The following is an 11676-nucleotide window of genomic DNA, read 5'->3' on the forward strand; positions in this document are numbered from 1 at the left end:
AGTGTCAAACTCACGACCTCAGAATAAAAATCTTTTGTTCTACTACTGAGGTATTCGAACATATAGTCAGGGTGTGACCAGTTCTTTTGTCAAGGCAAAATAACTTCTTAAAATCCACGAAAATAAATACATTGATCAGCAGAAGACTACAGCTCCAACGCTTTCTGCTCAAAAATCAGGAAAATCATTGAGATTCCACTTCCCTTTTGCTTCTTTCTCAACGCTGACATCCAGTTCTTCAGCTTCTCTTCTTGGATGTAAAGTTGTTTGTCTGTTTATTTTTGCCTTTTTTTGAAAGCAAATTCGCTTCAATATTAGCAAAACTGACAGGCAAACCTGACACACAAACAGCCACTCGCTACCACATATCCCCAATTCTCACTTTCAAATTTGCAAAGGTCAATAAAATAAAAGAAGTCGGCAGTTGAGCACTTTTAGAAAGTAGATGACTGACTTTTATGAGTGACTCGCTTGGGCCTTTGCCAACGCTGCTCGCAGGTTTCGTGATCAGGACATAATCTCCCTCAGTTTCGCTGAGCCTGTGCTCGGTTCATTGGGACGTTAGGACCGGGTTGCAGTCGACCCCGACTTAAGTTGCATTGTTGCTTTTCACTGGCGGCAGAAGAATGGAGATTATAGGACCAGAACATTGCTGCTTTTCTATTTTTTCTTGTGTTGTTCCATCTGGGACTGAGGAAAGCGAATCATTATCGGGAAACGAAGAACATTATGTTTCTAAAGATTCAAATGCAGGAATTCAATCAGTTAACTGTTCTGTGACTGTGTTTGTCCGAATATTGGTATAAGATGCCTGGGTGTGTCTGTATTCGATATTTCCAGAACAACTAATAATTGGAGAGTATTGTCTTGCAGATTGTGTCCCCAATAACAGTCCGGAAATGTGCAATAAGGAAACAGTTAAGATTATAGGAACATCGGAATATGAGTAGGCCATTTCGCCCCTCAAGCGTGTTGCAACGTTCAAAGAAATCATGGCTGATCAGAGGCCTAACTCCATTTATCTGACTTTGGCCCATGTCCCTTAATACCTTTCCTGAACAAAAAAAAATCTGTTTCAGATTTAAAGTTGACAAATGATCCTGTACCCACTGCCGTTTATGTAGGATATTTCCAAACATCTGACAAACTCAATGTATAGAAGTGCTTCTGAACATGTACACTGAAAAGTCTGGCCCTAATTCTGTAATTTTGTTCCATTTCGACTTACAACTATTTTGGTGAACAGCCGGACTTCCTGACTAAATGCACCAAAGAGTTTGAGATGTAAAAAAAACAGTAAGATCACGAATCCCGAGTGTTAGCGAATTCCAGCTTCAGACTACAATTACTGAAATAACAATTGTCCTCTATCAGTGCGACTTGACCAAAATAAAGGCTGGGACATTCATTGTAAACGGTCTGACCACAGACACTGCAGACACACCCATGTCACAGAAATCACCCCTGTGTGGGGATACAAACAGAGTGGTATGGCAGCCTGTCTGCAATTTCGTTCGTTTCACTTGCATTGTCACTTTTGTCTCGCTTTAGAAACACGAACTGACTGAGCGGAATACAGTCTTTCTCAGCCGTAATCATACGGTCCTTTTATAGCACTATCACTGCTTTTAGTATTGGTCGAGTAATTCGGGAACGTGGTTTAGAAGCCGATGGCTCTCACCGTGTTCAAACTTTACCAAATGTCTGCAGAAATCATTAGACAACATCGGGAAAAAGTGCTTTTAAACATACCTGAGGAATTTCGGGGTTTGATAGGCCTTGAACTTAAGTGGAAGGAAGGGAAGCCCCGATGCAGGGCGGCCTGACCCTCTTGAAAAAACTGTCGTCAGAAATTCCAGCCGCAATACGACCTCATAGGACATGCCCAGTGATGGCCTGCAGCTATTGTGACACAATAATGATGCTGGCCCCCGGAACATGAATATGTACTCGGCATGGGTCACGTGGTACTGAATCCAAAAAATCGTTTTCAGAACATTTGCTTCTCATTCTGTCTCCCAGGACCCGGGCGGGTCTCCACTGGCGGATAATTACACCATTCTGTTTTTAAATTTGGCTCGAACACCCGAGTGGCCAGGGACAAGCATTACCCTCCTCAAAAAAGGGAACAGAGAACAGAAGAACACCACCCTGAACTCCACAAGTGTGTAACCTCAACTTTCGACATTGGGCCAGTATATCATTGTGATGATATTTAGTTCAAATCCTCAAATATTTGTTGGGGAAGCGGGTGAGGAGGGAAAGCTGCAAAAGATGACACTGAGCAGATAGCTTCGATCCATTAAGGGCCGAGCACCCGCCCACTGCACCACTCTGCTCGGCCACGCGGCAGCCTTTCCAGACAAGTTTTCAGCTTTTCATCTGGCGTTTGACATGCACGTTTGAGATGCATGTGAAAAGATCTTCACCACTCTCGTGAAATATACTGTTGCGAAGATGTATCGCTGTTGTGCAAATATTAACGTTGTCTAAATTCCAACATTCTGCTTTTCGAACTGTGATTTCGCTCAGAACTGGGGGCTGGGAAATTATGATGCGTTGAGGCATGATTTAGGATGTGTGGATTGGAAAAGTAGATTCCAAGGCAAGAGCGTAATTGATATGTGGAACTTGTTCAAGGAGCAACTATTGAGTGTCCTTGATAAGTACGTACCTATCAGGCAGGGAGGAAAGGGTCGTGTGAGGGAGCCGTGGTTTAATAAGGAGTTGGAATCCCTTGTTAAATGGAAGAGGGCGGCCTTTGTAAAGATGAGGCGTGAAGGTTCAATAGGGGCGATTGAGAGTTATAAGGTAGCCCGGAAGGACCTGAAGAGAGAGCTAAGAGCAGCAAGGAGGGGACATGAAAGGTCCTTAGTGGGTAGGATTAGGGAAAACCCTAAGGCTTTCTATAAGTATGTTAGGAATAAAAGAATGACTAGGGAAGGAATAGGTCCAATCAAGGATAGTAATGGGAAGTTGCGTGTGGAGGCTGAAGAGATTGGGGAGGCGCTGAATGAATACTTTTCGTCAGTATTCACTCAGGAACAGGACATTGTTGTCGATATGAATACTGAGGCACGAATAAGTAGAATGGATGGCTTTGAGATATGTAGAGAAGAGGTGTTGGAAATTCTGGCAAGGGTGAAAATAGATAAGTCCCCTGGGCCTGATAGCATTTATCCTAGGATTCTCTGGGAAGCAAGGGAGGAGATTGCAGAGCCATTGGCCTTGATTTTTGTGTCCTCTTTGTCGACAGGAGTAGTGCCAGAGGACTGGAGGCTAGCAAACGTGGTTCCCTTGTTCAAGAAGGGGAGTAGGGATAATCCGAGGAACTATAGGCCAGTGAGTCTCACTTCTGTTGTGGGCAAAGTCTTAGAGAGAATTGTAAGGGATAGGATTTATGAACATTTGGATAGGAATAATGTGATCAAGGATAGTCAGCATGGTTTTGTGAAGGGCAGGTCGTGCCTCACAAACCTTATTGAATTCTTTGAGAAGGTGACTAAGGAGGTAGATGAGGGGAAAGCGGTAGATGTGGTATATATGGATTTTAGTAAGGCGTTTGATAAGGTCCCCCATGGTAGGCTACTGCAGAAAATACAGAGATATGGCATTGAGGGTGAGTTGGAGGTTTGGATTAGGAATTGGCTCTCTGGAAGAAGACAGAGGGTAGTAGTTGATGGCAAAGGTTCATCTTGGAGTGCCGTCACTAGCGGTGTTCCGCAAGGATCTGTTTTGGGACCAGTGCTGTTTGTCATTTTTATAAATGACCTGGAGGAAGGGTTAGAAGGTTGGGTGAGCAAGTTTGCGGATGATACGAAAGTCGGAGGAGTTGTAGACAGTGCGGAAGGATATGGCAGGTTACAGCGGGATATAGAGAAGCTGCAGAGCTGGGCAGAAAGGTGGCAAATGGAGTTCAATGTAGCTAAGTGTGAAGTGATTCACTTTGGTAAGAGTAATAAAATGATGGATTACTGGGCTAATGGTAGACTACTTGGTAGTGTGGAAGAGCAGAGGGATCTTGGTGTCCATGTACACAGATCTCTGAAAGTTGCCACCCAGGTAAATAGTGCAGTGAAGAAGGCATATGGCGTACTGGCTTTTATTGGTAGAGGAATTGAGTTCCGGAGTCCTGAAGTCATGCTGCAGTTGTATAAGACTCTGGTGCGGCCGCATCTGGAATATTGTGTGCAGTTTTGGTCGCCATACTATAGGAAGGATGTGGAGGCACTGGAACGGGTGCAGAGGAAGTTTACCAGGATGTTGCCTGGTATGGTAGGAAGATCCTATGTGGAAAGGCTGAGGCACTTGGGGTTGTTTTCATTGGAGAAAAGGAGGTTTAGGGGTGATTTGATAGAGGTGTACAAGATGATTAGGAGGTTAGATAGGGTTGACACTGAGAACCTTTTTCCACGTATGGAGTCAGCTATTACAAGGGGGCATAGCTTTAAATTAAGGGGGGGTAGATATAGGACTGATGTTAGGGGTAGGTTCTTCACTCAGCGAGTCGTAAGTTCATGGAATGCCCTGCCAGTAGCAGTAGTGGACTCTCCCTCTTTATGGGGATTTAAGCGGGCATTGGATAGGTATATGGAGGATAGTGGGTTAGTGTAGGTTAGGTGGGCTTTGATCGGCGCAACATCGAGGGCCGAAGGGCCTGTACTGCGCTGTATTCTTCTATGTTCTATGTTCTATGACAAAAATCACCATGTTGAAACGTAAACACAGTGCACACTGAAAGAATTAGCCATCCCAATGCCTCCCGATGCAGGGCTGCCTGACCCTCAGGGAGGTTTCTTTGATAAACTGTATCCAAGCATTCCAGCCACACGTCATTGGGCATGCACGATGATGGCCTGCAGCTATTGTAACACAATAATGATGCAGGCCCCGGGAACATGAATATGAATTAGCCGTGGATCACGTGGTAGTAAATCATTCAAACGAATGTTATTCCATGTCCAGGGATTTATTTGAGGGATGAGGTAAATGGGCAAAAGTTACACTTGGGGTTCACTCTTTCTTCACTCCCATCACCCGCCCATAGCCCCATGGCATTTTGTCCTGCAACAGCCGAAATTGGAACCCCTGCCCGTTCCCCCCACCCTCCTCAGTCTTCAAGGGCCCGAACATACCTTCGACGTGAAGCAACAGTTTACCTGCACATTCCACAGCCAAGACTACTGCATTCGCTCCTCACAATGTTGTCTCCTCAACATTGGAGAAACGAAGCAGAGACTGGGTGACTGCTTCGCAGAACATTTAGGTTCTGCCTGCAAAAAGGCCCTGAGCTTCCAGTTGCCTGCTACTGCAGCACACCACCAAGTTCCCTGCCCAGCATCTCTGTCTCAGGCTTGTTGCAGTGTTCCAGCAGAACAATTTTGCACTTGGGACCCTACAGTCGTCCTCAATATTGAATTCAATAATTTTAGAGCCTGAACTTCCCCACATCTTAGCCCCCTACCACGCACATAAGCCCTTGTTATCACGTCGTCTGCCAGTACACACCACCTATTATTAGCCACTAACAGTTTCCTTTCACACCTATTCACCCTCCCAGACAGATCGCTATCAACTCCTTTATCTGTCCAACCAATTTTGTCTCACTTAGGGCTCTATCCCTATCTATCATTTACTCCGCCCGCCTTCCTCCCACCCTCCCATCTGCATAGTAACCGACATTTTCCTAATCATCACCAGCTCTGTGGAAGGGTCACCGGATTCTTCTTCACAGAAGCTGCCAGACCTGCTGAGCTTTTCCAGCAACTACTGTTTTTGTTTCTGAAATACAGCATCCGCAGTTTTTATTCAGAAAGAGTTGCAAATTTGTTCGAGAGACAGAGTGAGAGAATGAGTGAGACAGAACAGCCATGAACCGTTGGCCTCCGTTCTCAATCATAACGTAAAATCATTGCAGTACGATCACTTCCCTCAACCCCGCGTCGTGTGGGCTTGTGACGCAACGGGAGCGCGTCTACCTGCTGCGCGTTCAAATCGCATCAAGCTCAGTGGGGCGCAATTTCTGCTCCTTCAAATCAAGAAGATTCCACACAATTTTCAACTATGATTCTCTGGAAGGAGCAAAGCTTTCTTGTTGGTTCCTGTTTGAGCATGAGTTTCAGCATCAGTGGGACTGGTTGAGAGACCCTACTGTTGCAGAGCACAGAGTGTGGAGCCTGAAAAAGTGATACGGACTGGAAAGAGGAATTCACAGCGGGGAGGGGCTGTACACACGTGTGTGTGCAGCTGAAGCTTCGTCCATGGAGAAACCCGAGGAATCCCGCCCCGTTGAGAAACCATGGAATTGTGGCGACTGTGGGAAGGGCTTCCATGTCCCATCTGTCCTGGAGGCTGATCAGTGCAATCACACTGGGGAGAGGCCATTCTCCTGCCCCGAGCGGGCAAAGGGCTTTACTTGCTCCTGTGTCCTGCTAGCCCACCAGCATATACAGAATGGTGAGAGGACGTTTTACTGCTCCATGTGCGGGAAAGGGTTCACTTGGGTGGACAACCTCCAGACCCACCAGCGATCCTACACAGGAGAGAGGTTCTTCAGTTGCCACGAGTGCGGGAAAGCCTTCAGCAATTCCTCAGACCTGCTGAAGCACCAGCGAGTCCACACAGGGGAAGAGGCCATTCAGCTGCCCAGAGTGCGGGAAGGCCTTCAGCGACTCCTCCAACCTGCTGAGGCACCAGTGGGTCCACACGGGAGAGAGGCCCTTCAGCCGCCCAGAGTGTGGGAAGGCATTCAGCGATTCCTCCAAGCTGCTGGCCCATCAACAGTTCCACACGGGGGAGAAGCCCTACAGCTGCCCATAATGCGGGAAAGCTTTCAGCAATTCCCCTGACCTGTTGTCGCACCGGCGGGTCCACACCAGGGAAAGGCCATTCAACTGCCCCGAGTGCGGGAAGGGGTTCACTCTCTTCTCCAACCTGCTGGCCCACCAATGGGTCCACACCGGGGAGAAGCCGTTTGCCTGCCCCGACTGCGGGCAGAGGTTCACATTGTCCTGCAATTTGTGGAGGCATCAGCGGGGGCACCAGTGCATCCAACAATCAGATTCCACCAGTGACGCTGCAGTGGGTCACCCCCAGGGCTGAACCTCCTGCCCATTCTGACTGAGAGTTAGTGGGCTTTTTAAATTTTGTGCTGGATTCAACCACTCCCCACCCACCCCACCCCCAGCCCACCCTATGGTGGCTCAGGGATGGCACGGTGTCACAGTGGTTAGCACCACTACCTCACGATGCTAACCTGGTTCAATTCTACCATGTTATTGACAGTCTGCGTGTAGTTTGCACGATACACACCCACGTCTGTATGGATTACCTCCGAGGGCTCTGGTTTCCTCCCACAGTCTAAGGATGTGCAGTTTAGGATGGATTGGCCCATCCATACTGTCCTATAGTGTTCAGGGATGTGTAGGTGTGGTGCATTAGTCAGGGATAAATGTAGAGGAATAGGGATAGGGGAATGGGTCTTGCTGGGTTACTCTGCGGAGGGGTAGTGTGGACTTGTTGGGCCAAAGGACCTGTTTTCATGCTGTAGGGAATCTAATCTAATCGAAACAAAATTCCTCGTAGCGATACAGTTGAAATATGCCGAGTTGGACAAAGTATCCCATCAAGTTTGAGACAAACCCAGGATTGAAGAAGTCGTAAGTCACATGACACCATGTTACAGTGCAACAAGTTTATTTGAAATCACAAGCTTTAGGAGCGTTGCTCTTTCATGAGTGCTGCTCCTTCATCACTTCATCTGGTGCCGTATGACTTCTGACCTTATCCACCCCAATTCAACACCAGCACCTCTATATCAGAGTTGACGAATGAGATTGCTTTTTATTCGGCCTGATTTAGTGAGATGTTCATTTGCAAACTCAAAACTGTCGGACCGACAAAGAGACGTGAATCATAGAGTCCTACAGCAGGAGACAGGCCCTTCGTCCCGACATGGTCCATTCTGACCAAACTGTCCATCAACAATAAGCCCATTTCCCTGCACTTGGCCCATTTCCTTCCATACCTTTCCTATCCACGTATTTGTCCAAAAGCCTTTTAAATGTTGTTAATGTACCCACCTCAACCACTTCCGCTGGCAGTTCATTCCATATGTGTACCACCATCTGCGTAAAAAAAGTTGCCCCTCACATTCCCTTTTATTCTTTCTCCTCTCACCTTAAACTGAAGCCCTCGAGCCCTCTATTCCCCAACCCCGGGAAGATTGAGTGCGTTCACCCTCTCCATGTCTCTCATGATCTCTTCACTTCGATAAGGCCCCGTCCCCCCTCAGTCTCTAATGCTCCAAATGAAAACGTCTTAGCTTGTCCAATCTCTCCCTTTTACTCAGACCCTTGAGTCCTGAGTATGTATCTTTGTATATGTCTTCAGCACTTTTCCAAGTTTAATAACATTTTTGTCATAGGAAGGTGATTAAAATTGACGACAATCCTCCAAATGCAGCCTCATCAATGTCCTGATTAACTGCAACATAACTTGCCAACTTCTATACTCAATGCCCTGACTGATGAAGGCCAGCATGCTTAAACCCTTTTTCACTGCCCTGTCTACCTGTTTTGTTGGAAATATAGGACCTAATCCAAAACTGGATAATCTGGCTGGGAGGACAGGAAACCACTTACTTTCTTGAGACAAGTCTCTCAGAGAGAACTTGCTGACTGGCTGTCTGATCTACTGACCCTTACAGTGCCCCACTGCCCTCAGTTATCTGGATTGAGTCCACACATTTGCCTAAGGTGGTGCTTGAAACCTTTGTCATCTTTGGGAAGGATCCCCATTAATTCACTGCTATGGAGTCATGCAGCCTGGAAACAGACCCTTCAGACCAACCAGTCCATGATCACCAACTAAACTAGTGCCACCCATCTGCTCCTGGCCTATATCCAGTTTGTCAATAGTTTTGTTCATTTGTTCACCGTGAGACTTGGATAAATAAATTGCTGATTGTTGATTTTAACGTGTTTGGGATTTATTTTTATCACTAGAGCAGGCTACACTACTTATCATGCTAATTTTACAGATTATAGGGCGATGCGCTCCTCTGGGTGTTTCGGTTTGAGATCTAGAGTAGTGGTGTCAGCGTTTGCTTTATAAGAGTATTGACGTGATGTCCTGCTGAATGCAATGGAGTCAATATTAATCCCAGCCTCTGGCTGTGGTTGTGGGTGAATTCTGGTGGAGATGCCTCACTTTCAAATCTGTGGTGTGACAATTCTTCAGATTCTAATACCACCTCCCCACACTTCTGGATATCTCAGGTCTGTACCTTACCTTCTTATCCTCGAGGTTTAGCGGTTTGTTTGAAACAGCCTGTCCTGCAGTAAACTCCATTATGTTAGGGTCTTCCTTGCACAGACAGACTTAATTGTCCTTTTTCATTGAGGTTATTAAACACTGATCTCAGCTCGTTGTTTTGCGTCCTTCTTCCCAGGGATGGTTAACTAGCAGAAATTAGGCCATTTAGCCCATTGAGTCTGTTCCACTATTCAATCAGGGCTGATAAGTTTCTAAACCCAAACTCCCCATAACCCTTGATACTTTAGAATGATTGTATGGTGGAGCAGACTCAATGGGCTGAATGGTCGAATTGCTGCTTCTGAGGTCTTATGATGTAACAGTTTCCCAGTGGCCCTTTTGTTTCTTGGTCCAGAAAGAGTTATTGCTGACTCAGGCAGTTTGGGAAGTTCTGGTGTTTACAGGACCACACCACATTTCTCTCTGCCTCCTCCTGGGATATTGGTAATTCCCAAGATCCCTTGGTATCCCTGAAAACAATCAATGTGTCTGGAAATCTCTGCTGCTGCTCTGGAAGAGAAGGATTATTGGGAGAAAATTCAGAAATCTGATGTGCAAAGGAACTATGGAGTTCTACTCCAGGATTCTCTCAAGGTAAACTTGAAGGTAGTGTCACTAGTTGGGGAGGCAAATGCAATGATGACATTTATTTTTATTAGACTTGAATATAAAAGCAGGGATGTACTTCTGACGCTCTGTAAGGCTCCGATCAGGCTACAATTGGAGTACTGAATGCAGTTTTGGCGTACATATCTCAGGAAGGATAGCCCTGGAACATGTTCAGAGAAGGTTCTTGAGAATGGCCCAGGAATGAAAGATCAAACATATAAAGAACATCCTATGGTCTTATGATATGCTGATGTGTGGAGGGTTGGGGGATAGGGAGTGGGGGGAGATGAAGAGAAAGACAATTAAGGTGAAGCTGGATAGAGACGAAGGAAATATAAGAATTGTATGATAAATGGCAGAACACATAGCAGCACTAGCATACAGAAGGATTTGGGCAGAAACATCCGTGGAAGTGGTAATGCAGGTGGGTACGGTGGTCAAGAAGAAACACAGCATGCTTCCTTAAGTGTAAGAGTTGGCGAGTTATGTTACAGCTATTTATTCTGGCCACATTCGGAATACTACGTGCAGTTCTGATCGCTAAACTACCGGAAGGATGTGGGTGCTCTGGCAGAGGGTACAGACAAGGTTCACCAGGACATTGCCAGGTCTGAAGGGCTCTTATTATGAGAAGATGTGGCATAAACCTGGATTGTTTCTCTGGAAAGACAAAGGCTGAGGGGAGACCTCAACAAAATGATGAGAGACAGATTGGCTGGATAGGGGTGGCAGGGTAGCTCAGTGGTTTGCATTGATGCCTCACAGTGCCAGAGACCCGAGTTCGATTTCAGTCTTAGGTGACTGTCTGTGTGCAGATTGCACATTCTCCCTACACCTCATGACTGGATGGGCTTCCTCCTACATTCCAAAAATGTGTCGGTTAGGATGGATTAGCCATGCTAAATTACCCATAGTGTCCACTAATAGGCAGGTTAAGTTGTATTGTCTGTGTGTAAATTGCCTCAGTGTTCAGGGATGTGTATGTCAGGTGCATTAGTCAGGGGTAAATATAGAGTAATGGGGTAGGGGAATGAGTCCCTGTAGGTTAATCTTTGGTGGGTCGCTGTTGACGTGTTGGGCTGAATCGTCTGTTTCCACCCTGGAGGGACTCTATGATAGTCAGAGGGTTTTTTTTCCTTCCAGGGTGGAAAGGTCACATTAAAGAGGGCACAGGTTCGAGACGAGAGGGGGCTGTCTGGGGAGAGGTGGTGGGGGTGGGGAATCACACAGAGGGGTGGTGGGGGTTCCTGGAATGCACTGTCAGTGAAGGTAGTGGAGGCAGGGACCTTAACAACGTTTAAGGTATATCTTGATAGACACATGAACGGGAGGTGAACAGAGGAACAGAAACCACACCTGGGCAATAAACAGCAGGTTCAGTGTATTAGATTCCCTACAGTATGGAAACAAGCTCTTCGGCCCAGCAAATCTACACCAACACTTGGAAGAGTAACTCAGCCAGACCCATTCCCCTATTCTAGATTTACCCCTGACTAATCCACCTAATACTATGGGCAATTTAGCATGACCAATTCACCTGATCTGCACATCTTTGGATTGTGGGAGGGACCCCACGTAAACACGGGGAGAATGCGCAAACCCCACAGAAATCGAACCTGGATCCCTGGTGCTGTGAGGCAGCATTGCTCACCACTGACCCACCGTGCCGCCCCACCACAGGTTCCCCCCACTATCTGAAAGTAGAGCATTCCTATGAAACCTTTCGTAAGCTGACATGGAGTAAAGCGAAGA

This window comes from Chiloscyllium punctatum, chromosome 36 (assembly GCF_047496795.1).
Source record: "Chiloscyllium punctatum isolate Juve2018m chromosome 36, sChiPun1.3, whole genome shotgun sequence".
NCBI lineage: Eukaryota > Metazoa > Chordata > Chondrichthyes > Orectolobiformes > Hemiscylliidae > Chiloscyllium > Chiloscyllium punctatum.